We start from the raw sequence: 15211 nt of genomic DNA on the forward strand, positions 1-15211 counted from the left end.
GAGGCGGACACGGAGGGCGGGGAAAGTCTCCTTCTGCCGCCCGGAGCCGGCGGCGGAGCCCTGTAGGAGCCCGCTGCCGCTCCCAACCGCCGAGTTCCCCGCCCTTCCCGTTGGCGCCGCGCGGCTGCCCGGGGCGCGGAGTGCCCGAGCTGTACGTGCGCTTTAGGCCGGCCGGCGGGAGGCAGCGGCGAGAGGCGTTTTTCCGGAGCGCCCGCTCGGGCAGCAGGGCCGAGGACTGAGGCGAAATAAATAATGCACGAAAAAGGAAAACAGACGTGAGCGGAGCCGGAGCTTCGCCCGCCTCCCGCCCGGAGCTGCGCTCCCGCCCGCGCTCCCCGCCGCCGCCACCAGCGCCGCTGCAGTGATTCCTCGACTCCATCTAGCGAGGCTATTGTGTATTGGGCGCTTAATAATTTATTTATTCACCCTGGAGGCCGAGGACTCCCAGTTCCTCGGGATCTTGCGCCTTGCTTCTCCTCTCCCCAAGTTTATCCTGAGACTAGGAGAAGGTGTCAGGGTCTGACTTGTAGAGACACCCCTTTTGCACTCCATCTTTGCGGACACCCATTCTCACGGACTCCATGGGTCCCAGGACTGTAAGGTGCAGGCCGCCTCTCCGAGGCCATGTACTTTATCCTCCCTCCCCTTTGCAGCCCCGGCACTGGGGCCACTCCTCCAACACTGCGCTGCCTCTGGAGGGAGTTGCGACGGCCCTGGGGAGGATCTTTCCACCACCGCTTTTCCTCAACATCCGCAAACTCCTCTTTGAGGGAAGATTATCAACAAGTCGGTTGTTCCAGAAGGAGCCCTATTATGCCTCCTGCAGACAAACTGCTCCTAGCTTCCGAAGCAGCTTCGCAGGCCCGCGGGCGCTCTGATCTGCTAGAGGCACTTTGCAAGCGCTTTGATTGATGGGGCTGCTCTGAGTGGGGGAGGGGGCTTCCAACGAGGCCGCTAAGACCTGGACAATCCTGTTTAGCTAGACGATAATACCAGGCGCTTAGGACGCAGAGCAGAGTCAGACCTCAGTGCATTCATCGAAGAAACATTTACTTAGTACCTTTTCTCAGTCTCCAGGGCACACTTCGGCCACCCCCTCTACCAACCGTTTGTTCTGCAAACCAGCTTTCAGACCACTGTCTTAGCGACCTTCATGTCAGAGCCCCGGGACGCGCGACACTCTTCTTCGTAGGACTCTGCGGATCCGCACCTCCACCAGGGAGATCCTGGGGAACAAACATGAATGAGGCATGGTCCTTTCCTCCCATTTCCTGGCGGGAGGGGTAGGTGTGGTGGCGTTCTCTGGCTTTCCAGAGACGTGGGTGTGGGAAAGAGGCCTCCACTGGAAGAAGAGGACCGAGAAATGGAGACCAGAGGGAGAGAGAATAAAGGTTTCCAGGACAAGGCAACCAGGGCTAGGGGAGAATTTAAACCATTTAAGTGCCTTGGGTATTTAAATTGCCTTGCACAAAGATACCGAGTAGTTTATTCATTCATTCACTCATTCATTCATTTTATGAACAGTGTTCATGGGTGCCTATCAGAGGCCAGACTGAGCACTGGATGCTGGGTACAAACCAGTGAGCAAAACAGATCGGTTCACTGTCAGAGAGGAGGGATGGGAAGAAGTGACAGAGGCGGGGTTCCTAAGTGACTCATCCACCGTTTGGAGAAAGGGACTGAAGCACAAAATGGAGATCTATTGGTTAGCTGAGTTCAGATGACACTGATGTTCCCGTGCCTTCCTAGCTCAAATCAGTATTTTCCTCAGACTAGGACCTAAATCTTTAGATATGACAGCAGTCCCTCGGGTTTACACCTAGAGCCCTGCCACTTGAAAACTTTGTTTACATCAGTTTTTCATTCATGACTCGGTGAGATAAAGGCCATTGCCCCATTTGGGAAGCTCACAGATGTTTGTGATACAGCCAGAGTCACACAGCAGCCCCACTGGGACTCAGAAGCACTAGCTCCCAATTAGAGGTTTGAGACTGGCAAGCTTGGGCAGGTGTTGTATGTTGGGAAGTCTGCATTACCTGTTCTGGTCTTCAGCATTCATCTACTGGACCACTATGTACCTGTGCACCTCTTGAGAATCGCCTGGCCCTCATCTTCCTGGCCCATCCAGCACTGGAATTTTGCTGCCTCTGTTAGGGTGAAGACCAAGCTCACTCACAGGTCTCTCACGCCACAGCAGAACCTAGAGAGGTGCTAGCTCCTCTGACCCTTTCTGGGTGTAGTGGGGGACCCATAGCATGTCACACAGGATCTGCTGAGAGAGGCTGCCTGGCAGCTCTACTCCGAAATGCAAGGGAGTTAAACTTAGGGGGAAAACTTTGGCCAATGAAAGACAGAAGATGAAAGGAACCCAGCATATAGATTCCAGTAGTACCAGTTAACCTGGCAGGAGGTGTCCAGGAGGTGTAAGTGATTGAGCAACTGGCAATGTTTCCTTCTGATAGGTGGCCAGCTTGGTAATTCACAACTTTGTATTTGCTGCCCGCCCCACTACCCCTTTCTCCTTGTTTGTTTGTTTTTAACCCTGGGATTTTATTCCTCAGTAAAGCATCAGCAAGTATGTAAGCCAGGTTTCTCTAGAGGAACAAACCACTGGAATGTATATATAATTACTAGAAGGGATTTATTAGATTGCCTTATATAAACAGAGACTGGGTAGTTCTACAATGACTCTCTTCAGGCTGGAGAGCCAGGAAAAACCAGTAGCTATTCAGTCCAAGAACCTACAAACCTCAGAACAACAAGGACCAATGACGCTGCTCCAGTCCTAGGCTGAAGGCCTGCAAACCCCACAGAGAGTTGCTGGTGCAAATCCGGAGTCTGGAGTCTGTGAGCAATGGCAGCAGCAAAAGGTTCACCCGCTCCACGAAGGGAAGAGCTTGTGCGCTCCGGGAAGCTCCCCTCTTCTGATTTTTCTTCCATCGGGCCCAAGCCTATTGGATGGTGCCCCCCACACTTAGGGTGGGTCTTCTCCACTCAGTTCAGGGACCCACAGGCCAATCCCCTCTGGAAACACCCTCACAGACGTACCCAGAAGTGTGCTGTATTCATTTTCTAGGTAGACAACTAAGATGAACCATCACGGCAAGCAAACATTGCTTCATGCTCTGTCTCCTAAGGAACAGGGACAGTGGGTACCAAAAGTGACACTAAAAAGTAGAGCTTCAAGATAGGATGTTGGAGTTGGATTTCCCATCAATTTATAAGTAATCAAGTCCCCACGGTTGATGGTAAGTAGAGCCATAAATGACATAACTAAAGATTTATCTGCAGCTAATTGGAATGAAGTATAAGTAGAAAGCAAAGCTTTGTGAGCTCGTGGCCACTGTGTTGCTCAGTGTGGGAGAAATGGTAATCATAAAAACTGGGGGGATTTGTTAGGTAGATTTTTCAGACAATACTGGAGGATTTATGAAAATGAAATGATAGGCTTAGGGAAGCTATTTTCTAACTTAAGCCATGCTTCACAAAATTTTAAAGGATGTTCTTGAAATTCACCAGACAGATTATATTGAAAATTAAACTCAGGATCTGAGTGAAGGATGGCAGAACTGAAAAGGAGCCGAAATGTATAGCCACATAGGTGCCTTGGGTCCAAGTCAGAGCTGTGGTGGAGAAATTGTTGAATGTTGTGATCTGAAAAAGAGACATTTGAGTGGAGACACCTGAACATTTTGGATCTAGAAACTTCCTAAATCTTCTGGCGGAGAGAAGCAACTCTCTCTCCCTTGTTAAAACAGAACAGCTGCTCTTGTCCTGGCTACCACGGTAACCTCACTGAAGTAGTACTTTGCAAGATGGTACTTGTTCCCCTGACTATAGCCTGGGGCATCTCTTCTCAGAGATAATCACGAACAGCCACCAGTAAAGTCACAAGACTATCCAGCTTAGGAACCCCAGACCAGGAGAAGAGCTGACTATAGATGTCTAGAATGGGAGCTGGTTTGGGGGAAGGTTATGAATGTCAAAGAATGGATGTCAGCTGTAGCAGAGAGACTCTAGCTTGGTTTATGAATCCTTCATGTCTTTTTTTTAGGAAGTTATAATTACCACATAAAAAAATGGACTTGTACCTGTGCTTTTAAATTGATGGCATTTTGTTCTCAAGTTGGATCCAAATGTCACAGGAGAAGGGAGAAACTTGGTCTTAATCCATTTTCTACAGCCTGGACTGGGTAATTTAGAAGAGAAGTTTATTTTGTCTCATGGTTCTGGAAGCCCAAAAGCGTGCACTGGCCCCTTCTCAGGGTCTGATGATGGCCTCATTGAACAAGGGCAAGCGGGCCCATGCAGAGGGAGGTCACATGACAGTAGAGGAAGCAAGAGACAGAAAGCCAAATTTGATTTTATAAGAACTCTAGGGGAATGACATTAATCCCTCATGAGGGTGGAACCGCCATGACCTCAGCTCTTAAAGATCCTAGCCACTCCTTAACACTGTCACTTTGAGAAATTAAACCTAATATGAGTTTTAGTGGAGACAAACCATATTCGTACTACAATGAATTGAATGGTGCAGGGGAAGTGGTCTATATTGGGCTCATTGTCACATTTTTGGGGTTTACTTGGCTCCACCTCTCTTTCCATGCTTCTCCAAGGAAGGGGCCATAGCAGCAGTGGGAGTCAAGCCCCGCTGACTGGAGTCATGGAGTTTTACACAGATCAAGCTCATACCACGGGGAATAGGCCCTGGCTTCCCACTACTGTCTACAGGGGCTGAGCTACATGACCTGAAAGTGTGGGAGTGGCTGCTCTGAACACTGATCCATGACAGGGTCTAGGAAGGTATGGCAGATGATTTATCTCCCTTTCTCTACCCATGGTCCAGATGGCTTATTCCAGTGTGTCTTGTGGAGTGAACAGCTGGCTGCGTTTCCTGGCAAAGCTTTGGCCAGCCCAGCACCAGCTCTGATTTCCTTTCTTTCCTTACCTCCTTTCTTATATTCCCTCGCTCTTTCTAACCTGGGGTTGCACACTCTAAAATGTATAATCACATAATCTTTGTTGCCAGCTTCCTTGTTCAGAGAACCCCAATTTAGTCAAGTTTTGAGAGGTTTTGTGGGTGCAGAGGCTGTAGCCACAGACATAAAACAAAGTAGAATATCATGGCAACCAGGACATCTTGTGTCCCTGAACATCTGGATATTTGCAGGAACTGAAAGAGGTGGCTTCTTCTGTATCCAGTTGATTGCCTTTAGGCTTCTAGGAGTCTATGAATATGGGCAAATTCTAGCAGTGAGAGTTTCATGCTGGTCAAGAACCTAGGCTCTGGAGTTAGACTCCTTGATTCTCACCCGATGTATAATTTTTGGAAAATTTCCTAAGCCTTAAAGTCTGACTTCTTTTCCCTGCCTTTAATGGATTATGATGGTATTTATATATAATTAGATCACAGAAGTTTTGGAAGAATTAACTGAGATAATTTATATAACCTAGCATACCGTAACTGCTCAGAAAATCCATCTCTATGTGGAAGCATAGAGTAGCAAAAAAGCTAAGCTTGCAAGAGTGCTAATGGGCATCAGAGATCTCTGTGAGAAAAATACAAAAAAAATTTAAAAAGGTTTTTGACTGGTGAAGGAGTGCTCATTATTAAAACTTGAAATTATGCAGACTATGTTTTGAAATGCTACAAATAAATCTATGGTTATTTAAAAAGACATTGGTATTACCAGTTGTTCACTTTCTCAGTTTGAGTTAGCTATGTAATTGTCCATGGTCATATTTTATAGGGCAGCTGTGCATCTGTCCAGAGAGGATATTTTCCTGAATGACCAGATGTGAGGGAGGGGACACCTCAAATCTCTCAGCAGGACTTACCTCCTGCTGTTGTGTGGTGAGCAGATTTGCCCTGACTCACACTGGGTTAGTTATCTCCACAATGCATTGGTCCAAGTCTCTGCATCTACATAGACATTTATATATGGAGGTGGGAAGTAGAGGGAGTCATAAAGCCCAGATATCAAACTTTAAGCTGTGCACATCTTCTCCGTCTTGTCACTTACTTCTTAACTCTAAGAATGGGTCAAGATTTTAGAAAAAGTGGTCATGGCCTGGCTCAGTGTCATTTTCTCGTCCAGACAGTCAGGATCCATGAGAACATTTGGTTAGGACCACTTGGCTGGCTGCTCCCTTGCCCAAGCTAGTCAAGTCCAAACGCCAGCCCAGTGGGTAGAACCAGCTCCCTGGCCTCCATTCAGCTGGACACCAACCTATGCTGGGCCAATCTGAAGCCAGAAAGAAGGTAACCAGTTCTGCTTTCCAAATTCTCCCATTCAAATGGTAGAGGACAACTAGTCACAACCCTACATTGCAAATAAGGCTATTTGCCCCTCCAGACTCCCCAACACAGCCCCAGTGTCTCCCTTCCCTCCCCGCTTCACTGTGCCTTTATACTTTGAGCTTCTGAGTTTCCCGTGTGCACTTTGCTGTCTCACACCTCCCTGCTCTGTTCTAGCTTCTTCCCCTCCCTAGTGTCCCCTGTCTTCTCATGAGCTTGGCTGATTCCTGAACAGCCCTCCCTCTCTCCAGCCTCGTTTCTCTCCAGTTTAGATGCCAGCATCATGGCACCTTTCCTAATGGATTCTAATTATCTGAGTTTGCATGGGTTGGGTGTGGTTTGTCCCCCAAGCATTTGTGTGTTGGAAGCATATTCCCAGTGTGGTTAAGTGGCAGGATCTTTAAGAAATGGGGCCTAGTGAGAGGTCATAGGTCAGGGGGAACCTATCCTTGGGAAGGATTAAGGTAGCTTTCGGGGTCTTGAGTTACTTTTGTGAATACGAGTTATTATAAAGAAGTAAGACTGTCCTCCTCCCTGCTCTCTGGCTTCCTGCTGTTCTCACCGAGGCTTCTGCCATTAGGCCCCAACCAGTGGAGTTACCTGATCTTTTACTTTTAACCTCTAAAACTGTGAGCTAAGCAAACCTCTTTTCTCCATAAAGTAGCCATAGAGTTTGCAGAAAGAACTCTGATTTTGGTGTTATCCAAATCCGGGTCAAACCTGGAAAGTTCCCTTAATCTCTCTGAGCCTCAGTTTCCCTGGCTATGAATTGAGGATGCAAATGTCCTCATGGGGGGCTGTAGTGAGGAATATTGGGAACAATGCCCATCAAGCTTCCACCAGGGCCTTCACAGAGTGGGCCAAGAGATCACGTCTACCTTCTTCAGTTGTAAGTTTAACTATCCCCAACCTGTGACAGCCTTGGGAAGAGATTCCACTTTATTCATCTTTGGATTCAAGTTCTTGGCAGCACTTGATATGTAGTTCTGTAAATACTGGAGCATTAGTAGGCACTACTAATGGATCAGCCAAATGCAATGGTCCTATGGGCGAGGGTCTCCTCTCTCTCCACCCTTCCCTTCTCTGAGTCTCCTGTGCTATTTCTCAGACCCTCCAGCCTGCATCTGCCTCAGGACCTCAGCCGGGCCATTCACTCTTCTAGAGATCTCCTGCCCAACATCAGCAGGGCTCAGTTCCTCACCTCTTCAAGTCTTTGCTCATGTGCCATATTGTCAACAAGACCCAATGCTATCATTTGAATATTTGCCCTCTGGAGTGAATTCATTCTGTAACAAAATGAGCTTTCCACTGTGGTTGTGCTCCTTTCCCTCTTCTGACATGTGAGGAACAGTTGTTCCTACCTACTCGATAATAAGTACCCAGGGTGCCATCTTGGAACCGGAGATAAGGCCCTCACCAGACCCCAAACCTGCCAGCTCCCTGGTCTTGGACTTTCCAGCCTCTAGAATGGTCAGCAATAAATCTGTATTCTCCACAGATTACTCAGCCTCAGGCAATCTGTGACAGAAGCACGAAACAGACTAAGACACTTACCCTGACCACCCTATTTAAAATTGCAATCCGAACCCTCTAGCCCTCTCTATTCTTACTTTATTTCCCCAACCCCGGGACTCATGGCTTTTGGATACATATGTCCTACTCCTTTGCCTTGTTTGTTATCTGTCTTCTTCACTAGAGAGGGAGCTCCCCTGAGAGCAGGGTTTGGGGAGCTTTCTTTGTCCCCCCAGCCAACCTCTGGTTTTAGCAGCAGCCACAGTGTTCTTTTGTGTGCTGGGTTCCCCCCACCCCCAAGTACCTGCTGAAGCAGCTCTCTGTTTTTCAGCCTGAGGACCCAAGAAGCTCACTTCACAGGGAACAATAGAGTGAACTCCAGGGTGAAATGAATAATGGGCACCTGTCCCGGTCTCCTTTGCAGTGATGGTTCAGAGACCCGTTCTATGCAGTTCCTTTGGGGGCCCCGGGGAGTGGTTCAACCACGCACAGCAGTGACTGGCTCCCTAACCCCAGCTTACCTGGCTTCTCCTCCCACTCTGCCCCATTCTCTGTGCTCCTTCGCTACTGATTTCAGGCTCACATCCACATCAGTCACTTCCTCGGAGTCCTCGTCTCACACTCTGCACTGGGGACAACTCAGACTAAGAGACCAACAGCCTTATTCCAGGAGCCTAGAGCAACACCTCCGTTGCAGAGGGCCAGCCCATATTTGTCGAGTGGATGAATGGAAAGAGAGGCAATTTGCAAAGTTCTACCTTTTGCATCTTGCCTTATGATTAAATGTTTGGGTAGCTTTTTATCCAAGGGAGAACTTGTTGAATTCTGTATCTTCTTGTTTACAATGAGATTTCCACAGAATGGCTTCTGCCTGGAAACCTGTCTGGCTCTGAGCTTTGTAGATTTTTCAGGGAAAGAGGGCTTTGCCATTTACTTTAGCAGAAATGTCAGAAGCATTCGGGAGCCGTGAGATCCGCTGCTCACTTGCATGAGTGCTAACTGGCCCCGCACACAGCTGCTCTTGATGACTTCGCCTTTCTCAGAGCGCGATGTCAGGGGACCCATGTGCCCTCCTGCCCCTGAGTACACCTGAGCTCACCTTTGCTTGTTTGTGGCCTCCACAGATGTGTACAGAACGCAGGTTCAGTGCCAGGCTCTGGGCACTGGGGAGCAGGATCGCCTGACACAGGGTCCTCCCTGCCCTCTCTTCAGGGCCTCGGGTCTATGGGGAAGACAGAGAAGGACACGAGCTCAGCCTGCCAAACCTAGGAAGTGCCTGCAGCTCCTTCACCAGGGCGTCATGATACTTTGTGCTCAGTGGACCAAACTGACTACCTGCATATGTTCTACAGTTTCTACCTCTCACACCTGCAGCTTTCTCTATGTGGAAGGCTTTACCTTCTGCCTGCTTGGCAGAATCCTTGTTACCCCTCAAACCTAGCCCTCAGCACTTGGTCCAGGCAGTGTCCCCTCCCCCAGCTTAACTCTGCCAGGAGAATCCCAAACTTGATTTCCACCAGTGCTGTCTGAAGTCTATGCCCGGAGACTCATGCGTCTTCCTCTATCAGGTTAATATTATCCGTTAGTTATTGCGGACAGATCGGGTCTGCAATCTCCCAAATGAGTGGATGGAGAAGGCTAAAAAAACACAAATGGTATGATTTCAGGGCTCCAGGAGGATCAAAACCCTCTCACATAATTAAAGGTACCCTGGGGGCCAAGACCAAGATTTTTTCTGGGAGGCACATATTTATTTAGTTATCAGAACAAGGGAGGGGAATATTCATGAAGGGTGAAACTGCTCAAGGACTTCTCTAATAAGGTATTATGTTAACTTAGGAGAGCTATGTTAACTCCAGGAAGGTCTCCAACCAGGATGAGATACCTGAGGCTACAGTCGTTAGCTAGTTGAGGTAGGAACCAGGTGTGCTTACTGTGACCTTATCTTGTCCTTTGAGACTTCATGGCTTCACCCTCCATTACAGGGGCCTCAGTAGGGATCAATGACTCAGAGAGGTTCACTTACTATGAGTCCGATGCCCATCTCCAGTCAAGGGGCCTAGGCCTTGGTCAGACTCACAAGTAAACATGGAAAGCCAATTGGTTAATTTAAGTCCTGCTCAGAGCCGCTTTGTAATGGTCTCCATCATTTCTCGTCTTCCTTTTACTGGGTATGAAACTGTGTGGGACTGAGGCAGGGGTGCAGGAGAAAAGAACACTGTGCACAACTCTGGATCTGGCAGGGCTGGGTTTCAGTGCCAGCACCATTGTCCCCTGGCTCTGTGTCCTTGGGCATACATGCAGTAAAGTAGGAGCTTAGACTGCACCCTGCTGGGCCTTGTGAGCCAAGTTGAGGCTTCTGGGGCAGATGCGTAAGTGCTGGGTGGTTTCAAGCAGAGCAGCATTAAACACTTGTGATTTATAATGGCCACTGTGACAGCTGCCAGGAGCAGGGAGGAGGGTGGCCCAGAGAAGGCTGGTAAGCTGTGCTAGTGAGGAGTCTGGACTTGTAGTCAAGCTATCCACGGCTGAGTAAGAGCTTCTGCCTGGCCTCTGTTTCTTTGTCTGCAAGGTAGGATTAATCCATAATATGACTTGTGTTGCTTGAGAGATCACAAGAGAGTATAAATAGTAATGGATTCTTAAACTTTAAAATACTATATGAATACCAGCAATATCTAGAAATGACTTAAGCATGGTAGCACTTTATTTCTTTCTGGCAAAAGGATTTCGCACTAATACAGTGCTCCACACAGCAGGGTTCAGGCTTTTCCTAACTTGAAGGTCTGGCATCTACAGCATGTAGGGTTTTTTTCACCTCAGGGTCCATGATGGCTACTCAGACTCTAGCCATCATATCCATATTCCTGACAGCAGGAAAAAGATGTGTTCTAAGAGCACTTTCTAGAATAACACATTTCTTAATCAAGGAAGCCATGAGTCCAGCTTAAAGTCAGGGAGTCCATTGTTATTCAATAAGAGATGGATACCAAGGAACACTCAGATGAAATTACAGTGGTATCTTCTATTATTTTATATTGTGGAGTTTCATGTGTTAGATTTCTTAAAAGCAGAGTATCTCTAAGTCATAGGACACTGCTACAGTTTGCGTAAATGTCCCCAAAACTCCCCCTGTGTTGAAGGCTTGGTTGGTCCCCAGCTCTTGGTGCTCCTGGGAGGTTGTGGAACTTTGAAGAGATGGGACCTAGGAGGAGGTTTTCTGGTCATGGGAGACGTGACTCAAAAGGTACTGTTAGGAGCAAGCCCCTTTCTCTTCCTCTCTTTTGTATCCCAGCCAGGAGGTAAATGACTTTACCATGTGTGGTTGCCATAATATGCTGTCTTGCCACAGCCCGAAGCAGCAGGGCAAACCAATCATAGACTGACATCTCTAAAACTGGGAGTCAAAATGAACCTTTTTGCTTTATAAGTTGTTTGCCTTAGGTGGTTGTTACAGCATTGGAAAACTGACTGACATAGACATTGGACAAAGAGCAGCAACTCCAGAGGCAGTATTGCAGGAAAGATGCTCCATGAGAAGCTCAAAGGGATCTCTGCTCTAAACAGAAAGAGACACTTTCCTACTAAGGGAGGCACAAAAAGCCTCCTCCTGTTGACACAGTCTTGCTGAGGAAGAACAGAGAAAACCTCACAGAGCTCAGGTTGGAGAGGCAAGGGTTGAGCACTCATGGTGGCAGGTGTTGGGTGAAGCATTGAGAGAGAAGCAAAGCCCTCCTGCTCAACACCCGAGGAAGAGGCTGAGCTTTGAGAGTGCAGGAATGAGGGCTCTAAAGAACATGCTGCCATCCTATTTAGATGACATCCTATTTAGACAGCCCAGGACACATAGGGTTCTCTCTCTGCAAGACCTGAGCCAGTAGAGCAGGACACTGGAACACACACATCTGGACTCCTCTGGCAGTTGTGGCCCACACCTGAGCATAGAAGGATTTAGAAAGGCCCCAGAGTAAGTGATAATTTCCAGGTTCTTTTACTTCTAGATCCTTTGAATGCCTAGGTCTTACCAGCCAATTACAATTATGATGATGATTTATCCAGAGTAAGCAAAGCAGGTAGAAAGGACCAGCATTCACTGACTGCTTATGAAGTTCTCCGCTTTGGCAATCATGAAGGTACCTACTGTTACTCTCCCCATTTTATAGGAATCAGGCAGAGGTGAAGCTGTATCAGTGGGCTGGTGTTTGTCCCTGCTGTATTTTGCATGTGATTTGTCCCCCAAAGCTTCACGTGCTGGAAGCTTGGTCCCCACGTGGTGGTGTCGAGATGGTAGAGACTTTGAGAGGTGGATTGAGTAGGAGGCGATTGGGTCCTGGAGACTTGAGATTGGATTAACACTGGTCTCACAAGGTGAACTGAGCCTTCCAGGAGTGAATTAGTTCTCACCAGAACAGGTCATTATGAAGTGAAGCCACTGCATGTTCTTGGCTTCATCTGTACATGGCTGTTTCCCTTCTTGTTTCTCTGCCATCTTGTGACTAAACCAAGGGGACCCTTACCAAATGCTAGCATTATGCTGTTTGGACTTTCCAACCACCAGAACTGTGTGTCAAATAAACCTCTTTCTCTTATACATTACCCAGCACCAGGTATTTTATCATAGCAATGCAAAATGGACTGAGACAATCCCCTTGTGTGGTGGATTAACTAATGGTCAATGTGAAACACCCAGCTAAACTGAGTCAGCATGGTGCCGGGTGTGGAAGGCCCACCTGAGGATTGTTGCCAACAGCATAAAAGGAGAAGGGAGGCGAAGATGGTGTGCTGTTCATTCTCCTGGAGAAGCTTGCTGTGCTGGCTTTCCTGATATGAATTTGGCTGTTCTCATCATCAGAGGAGCTTGGACCCTTGATATTGCTGAGGATGGTGGTTCTCTTCGGAGATGTTCTGGTCCTTACCTTGACTGTCACTTCTGGCTCCAGTGCAGCTCCCTCAGCCTGCTGGCACAAGACACTGCCACGGGCTCCAGGCCCTCAGCTCTAGTGCATGGATAGATAGATCTCTTACACTCTTCTGCATTTGACTTTCTGGGTGAATATTATAAAATAATCCTATAAATTATGTGTCCTGTATCAAACCTACTCCCTTGCAAACCCTGACTACAACACCTTGTTACACACCCGCAATTACCATATGACTCATGCAGCTCTTCACTCTGACTCTGCGCCCTGTGCCCTGCTTGGACCGGTGGAATACTGGTAGGTGTGTGGCAAGCATAAGCTTGGAAGGTGCTGTACAGCTGTGTTTGCTTGTTTTTGCTTCTCTACCCATGGGTAAGGAAGAACATGCCCCACTAGCATGCCAGAAGGTAAGAGACACATGGGACAGACTCCAGTTGTCCCAGTCATCCAAGCTGAGGCCACCTTAGCTTGTGAGCAAGCCCAGCCAGCCTGCAGCCACCTACAGGTGCATGAGCAAAGCCACTCAGGCCAGCAGAACCTGCCTGGGTCAAGGTGACCCTCCAGGTTCACAACAAAGGGAAGACTTCTGCATGCTGCTGAAGTTGTGCGGCATTATCCTGGCTGTGGATAGTCTTGCTGGAGATCCCATGACTCCCAGCTATGATGGAACCCAAGCAGTCTGGCTGCACAGCCCACACTCTTTGATCCGATTCCGCGCTAGGAGTGGGTAGATTATGGCCTGTTGGCCAAATTCAGCCTGCTGCCTGCTCTTGCACAGCACATGAATTGAGAGTAGCTGGGATGGGTAAGCATTTTTCATCACTTTGACGATAGTGAATGCTATCTTTGAACCCAAAGTAAGCAAAATATTATTCTACAAAGAATTACATTCCTTTTATTAGTATACAGATATGACAGAATAGTGTATTTAACTATTGTAGTTTACTTTTAACTTCATCAAAGTAATTCTTGGAAATTTGTTCTTTCTTGTGATTCAAATAGCCACGTAGTGTCTTTGATTTTGGTTTTTGTCCTAAAAAGTTTAAAAGATCTGGCAGATGTACTGACTGCTGACTGAATTTGGTCTTTGAATTTGGTCCTCAGGCTAAGAAATGGAAGATATCAACTAAGATCCACTGAAGTCTTCTTAGTCAAACTCAGAAGCAGAATGAGATCCCGGGCCTCTGGTTTCCTAGTCTACAGTTCTTGACGGCTCTTGAGGCATCCAGTCATACTTGGATTTATCCAAAGGCCTCCAGATCTCCACCCAGAAAGTTCTGGGTACCCCAAGTTCTGTTCAGGCTCCTCCTGTTATCCTTTCTTCTGAGATTACCTGCTCACACGAGCATGGATGATTCACTGTGTCTTTCTCCAGCTCTGCCCCAAGCTATCTAACATGAATTTGTGCTATGTGCCTCTGTGATAATTAAAAAATTTTAGCACTTAAAATGATTTGTACCAGAAACAATGGAGACCTTCTCTCCCAAAGACTTCCATAATCTGGCCTCATCAGGAAGGAGAAATGGAATTGCAGAATTCAAGAGAAAACTCATTTCTTCCCCAAGTGCGTTAATGCGCTGAGCTGCAGGAGGCCATGTGTAAGTCGGGCTGCAAGCAGTTGTAAATTAAATTTATTATGCACCAAGGGATTCTAATAAATATTACTTAAAAATAGCAACAGTCATTTGTATTATGTCATGTGACCTAGTTATGGAAACACTTCTGTGCTTCTGATATTAATCAGAGTTACTTTGAGAGACAGTTGGTACATTCTTTTAGAATTACTGGCACCTTGCACTTAATTAAGATTGTTCTGGAAAGGAGCGGGGTGAGTCAAAAATAGTCACAGTGTGTATCATTGAACCCTGGAGGCCCTCCTTGTTCATTAGATGGTGTTTATTAGGCTTTCCAAGGGGCATAAACTTGAAAGAAAATGTCGTTTTCTTTAATAAAATCTCAGACCCTGGAAGGTTTGCGCTGGAAGGCAATCTTAGCAGAGAGTTGCTGAATCTGGGTGGGAGAGAGGATGGCAGTTATCAGGAAATCAAAAAATAGCAAATGCTGGCATGGCTGTGGTGAGAAAGGAACCCTCTTACAGTATCGGTGGGAATGTAAAGTAGTTCAGACATTATGGAAATCAGTATGGCGATTCCTCAAAAATTAAAGTTAGCAATTCCATATGACCCAGCTATTCTCTTTCTAGATATATTTTCTAAAGAGTTTAAGACATCACACCATAGTGACATGTGCATACCAATGTTTATACTAGTACAGTTCATAATAGCAAAATCCCGGAAGCAACCTGTTTACCCATCAACAGATGATTGGATAAAGAAAATGTGGTATCTATATATAATGGAATACTACTCAGCAAAAAAGGACAAATTTGAGACGTAACCCCTGGTACCCACAACTTAAAGGAAGGGAGGTTTATTTTGGGTCATGTTTTCAGCCCATAGCCCACTGGCTCCAAGGCAGGAGG

General features: G+C 47.2%; 1 protein-coding gene across 1 annotated transcript in view; it reads right to left on the reverse strand.

Moving 5' to 3' along the window:
- Prima1 (proline rich membrane anchor 1) overlaps positions 1 to 319 on the reverse strand; it is a gene marked incomplete in the record, with an annotated part of 67844 nt that extends 67525 nt beyond the window's left edge. Inside the window, 1 exon segment of the mRNA XM_013517273.1 lies at positions 1 to 319.
- Between the last annotated feature and the right edge of the window lie 14892 nt (positions 320 to 15211).

This window comes from Chinchilla lanigera, unplaced genomic scaffold (genome assembly GCF_000276665.1).
Source record: "Chinchilla lanigera isolate Chin_1 unplaced genomic scaffold, ChiLan1.0 scaffold00037, whole genome shotgun sequence".
Taxonomy (NCBI): Eukaryota; Metazoa; Chordata; class Mammalia; order Rodentia; family Chinchillidae; genus Chinchilla; species Chinchilla lanigera.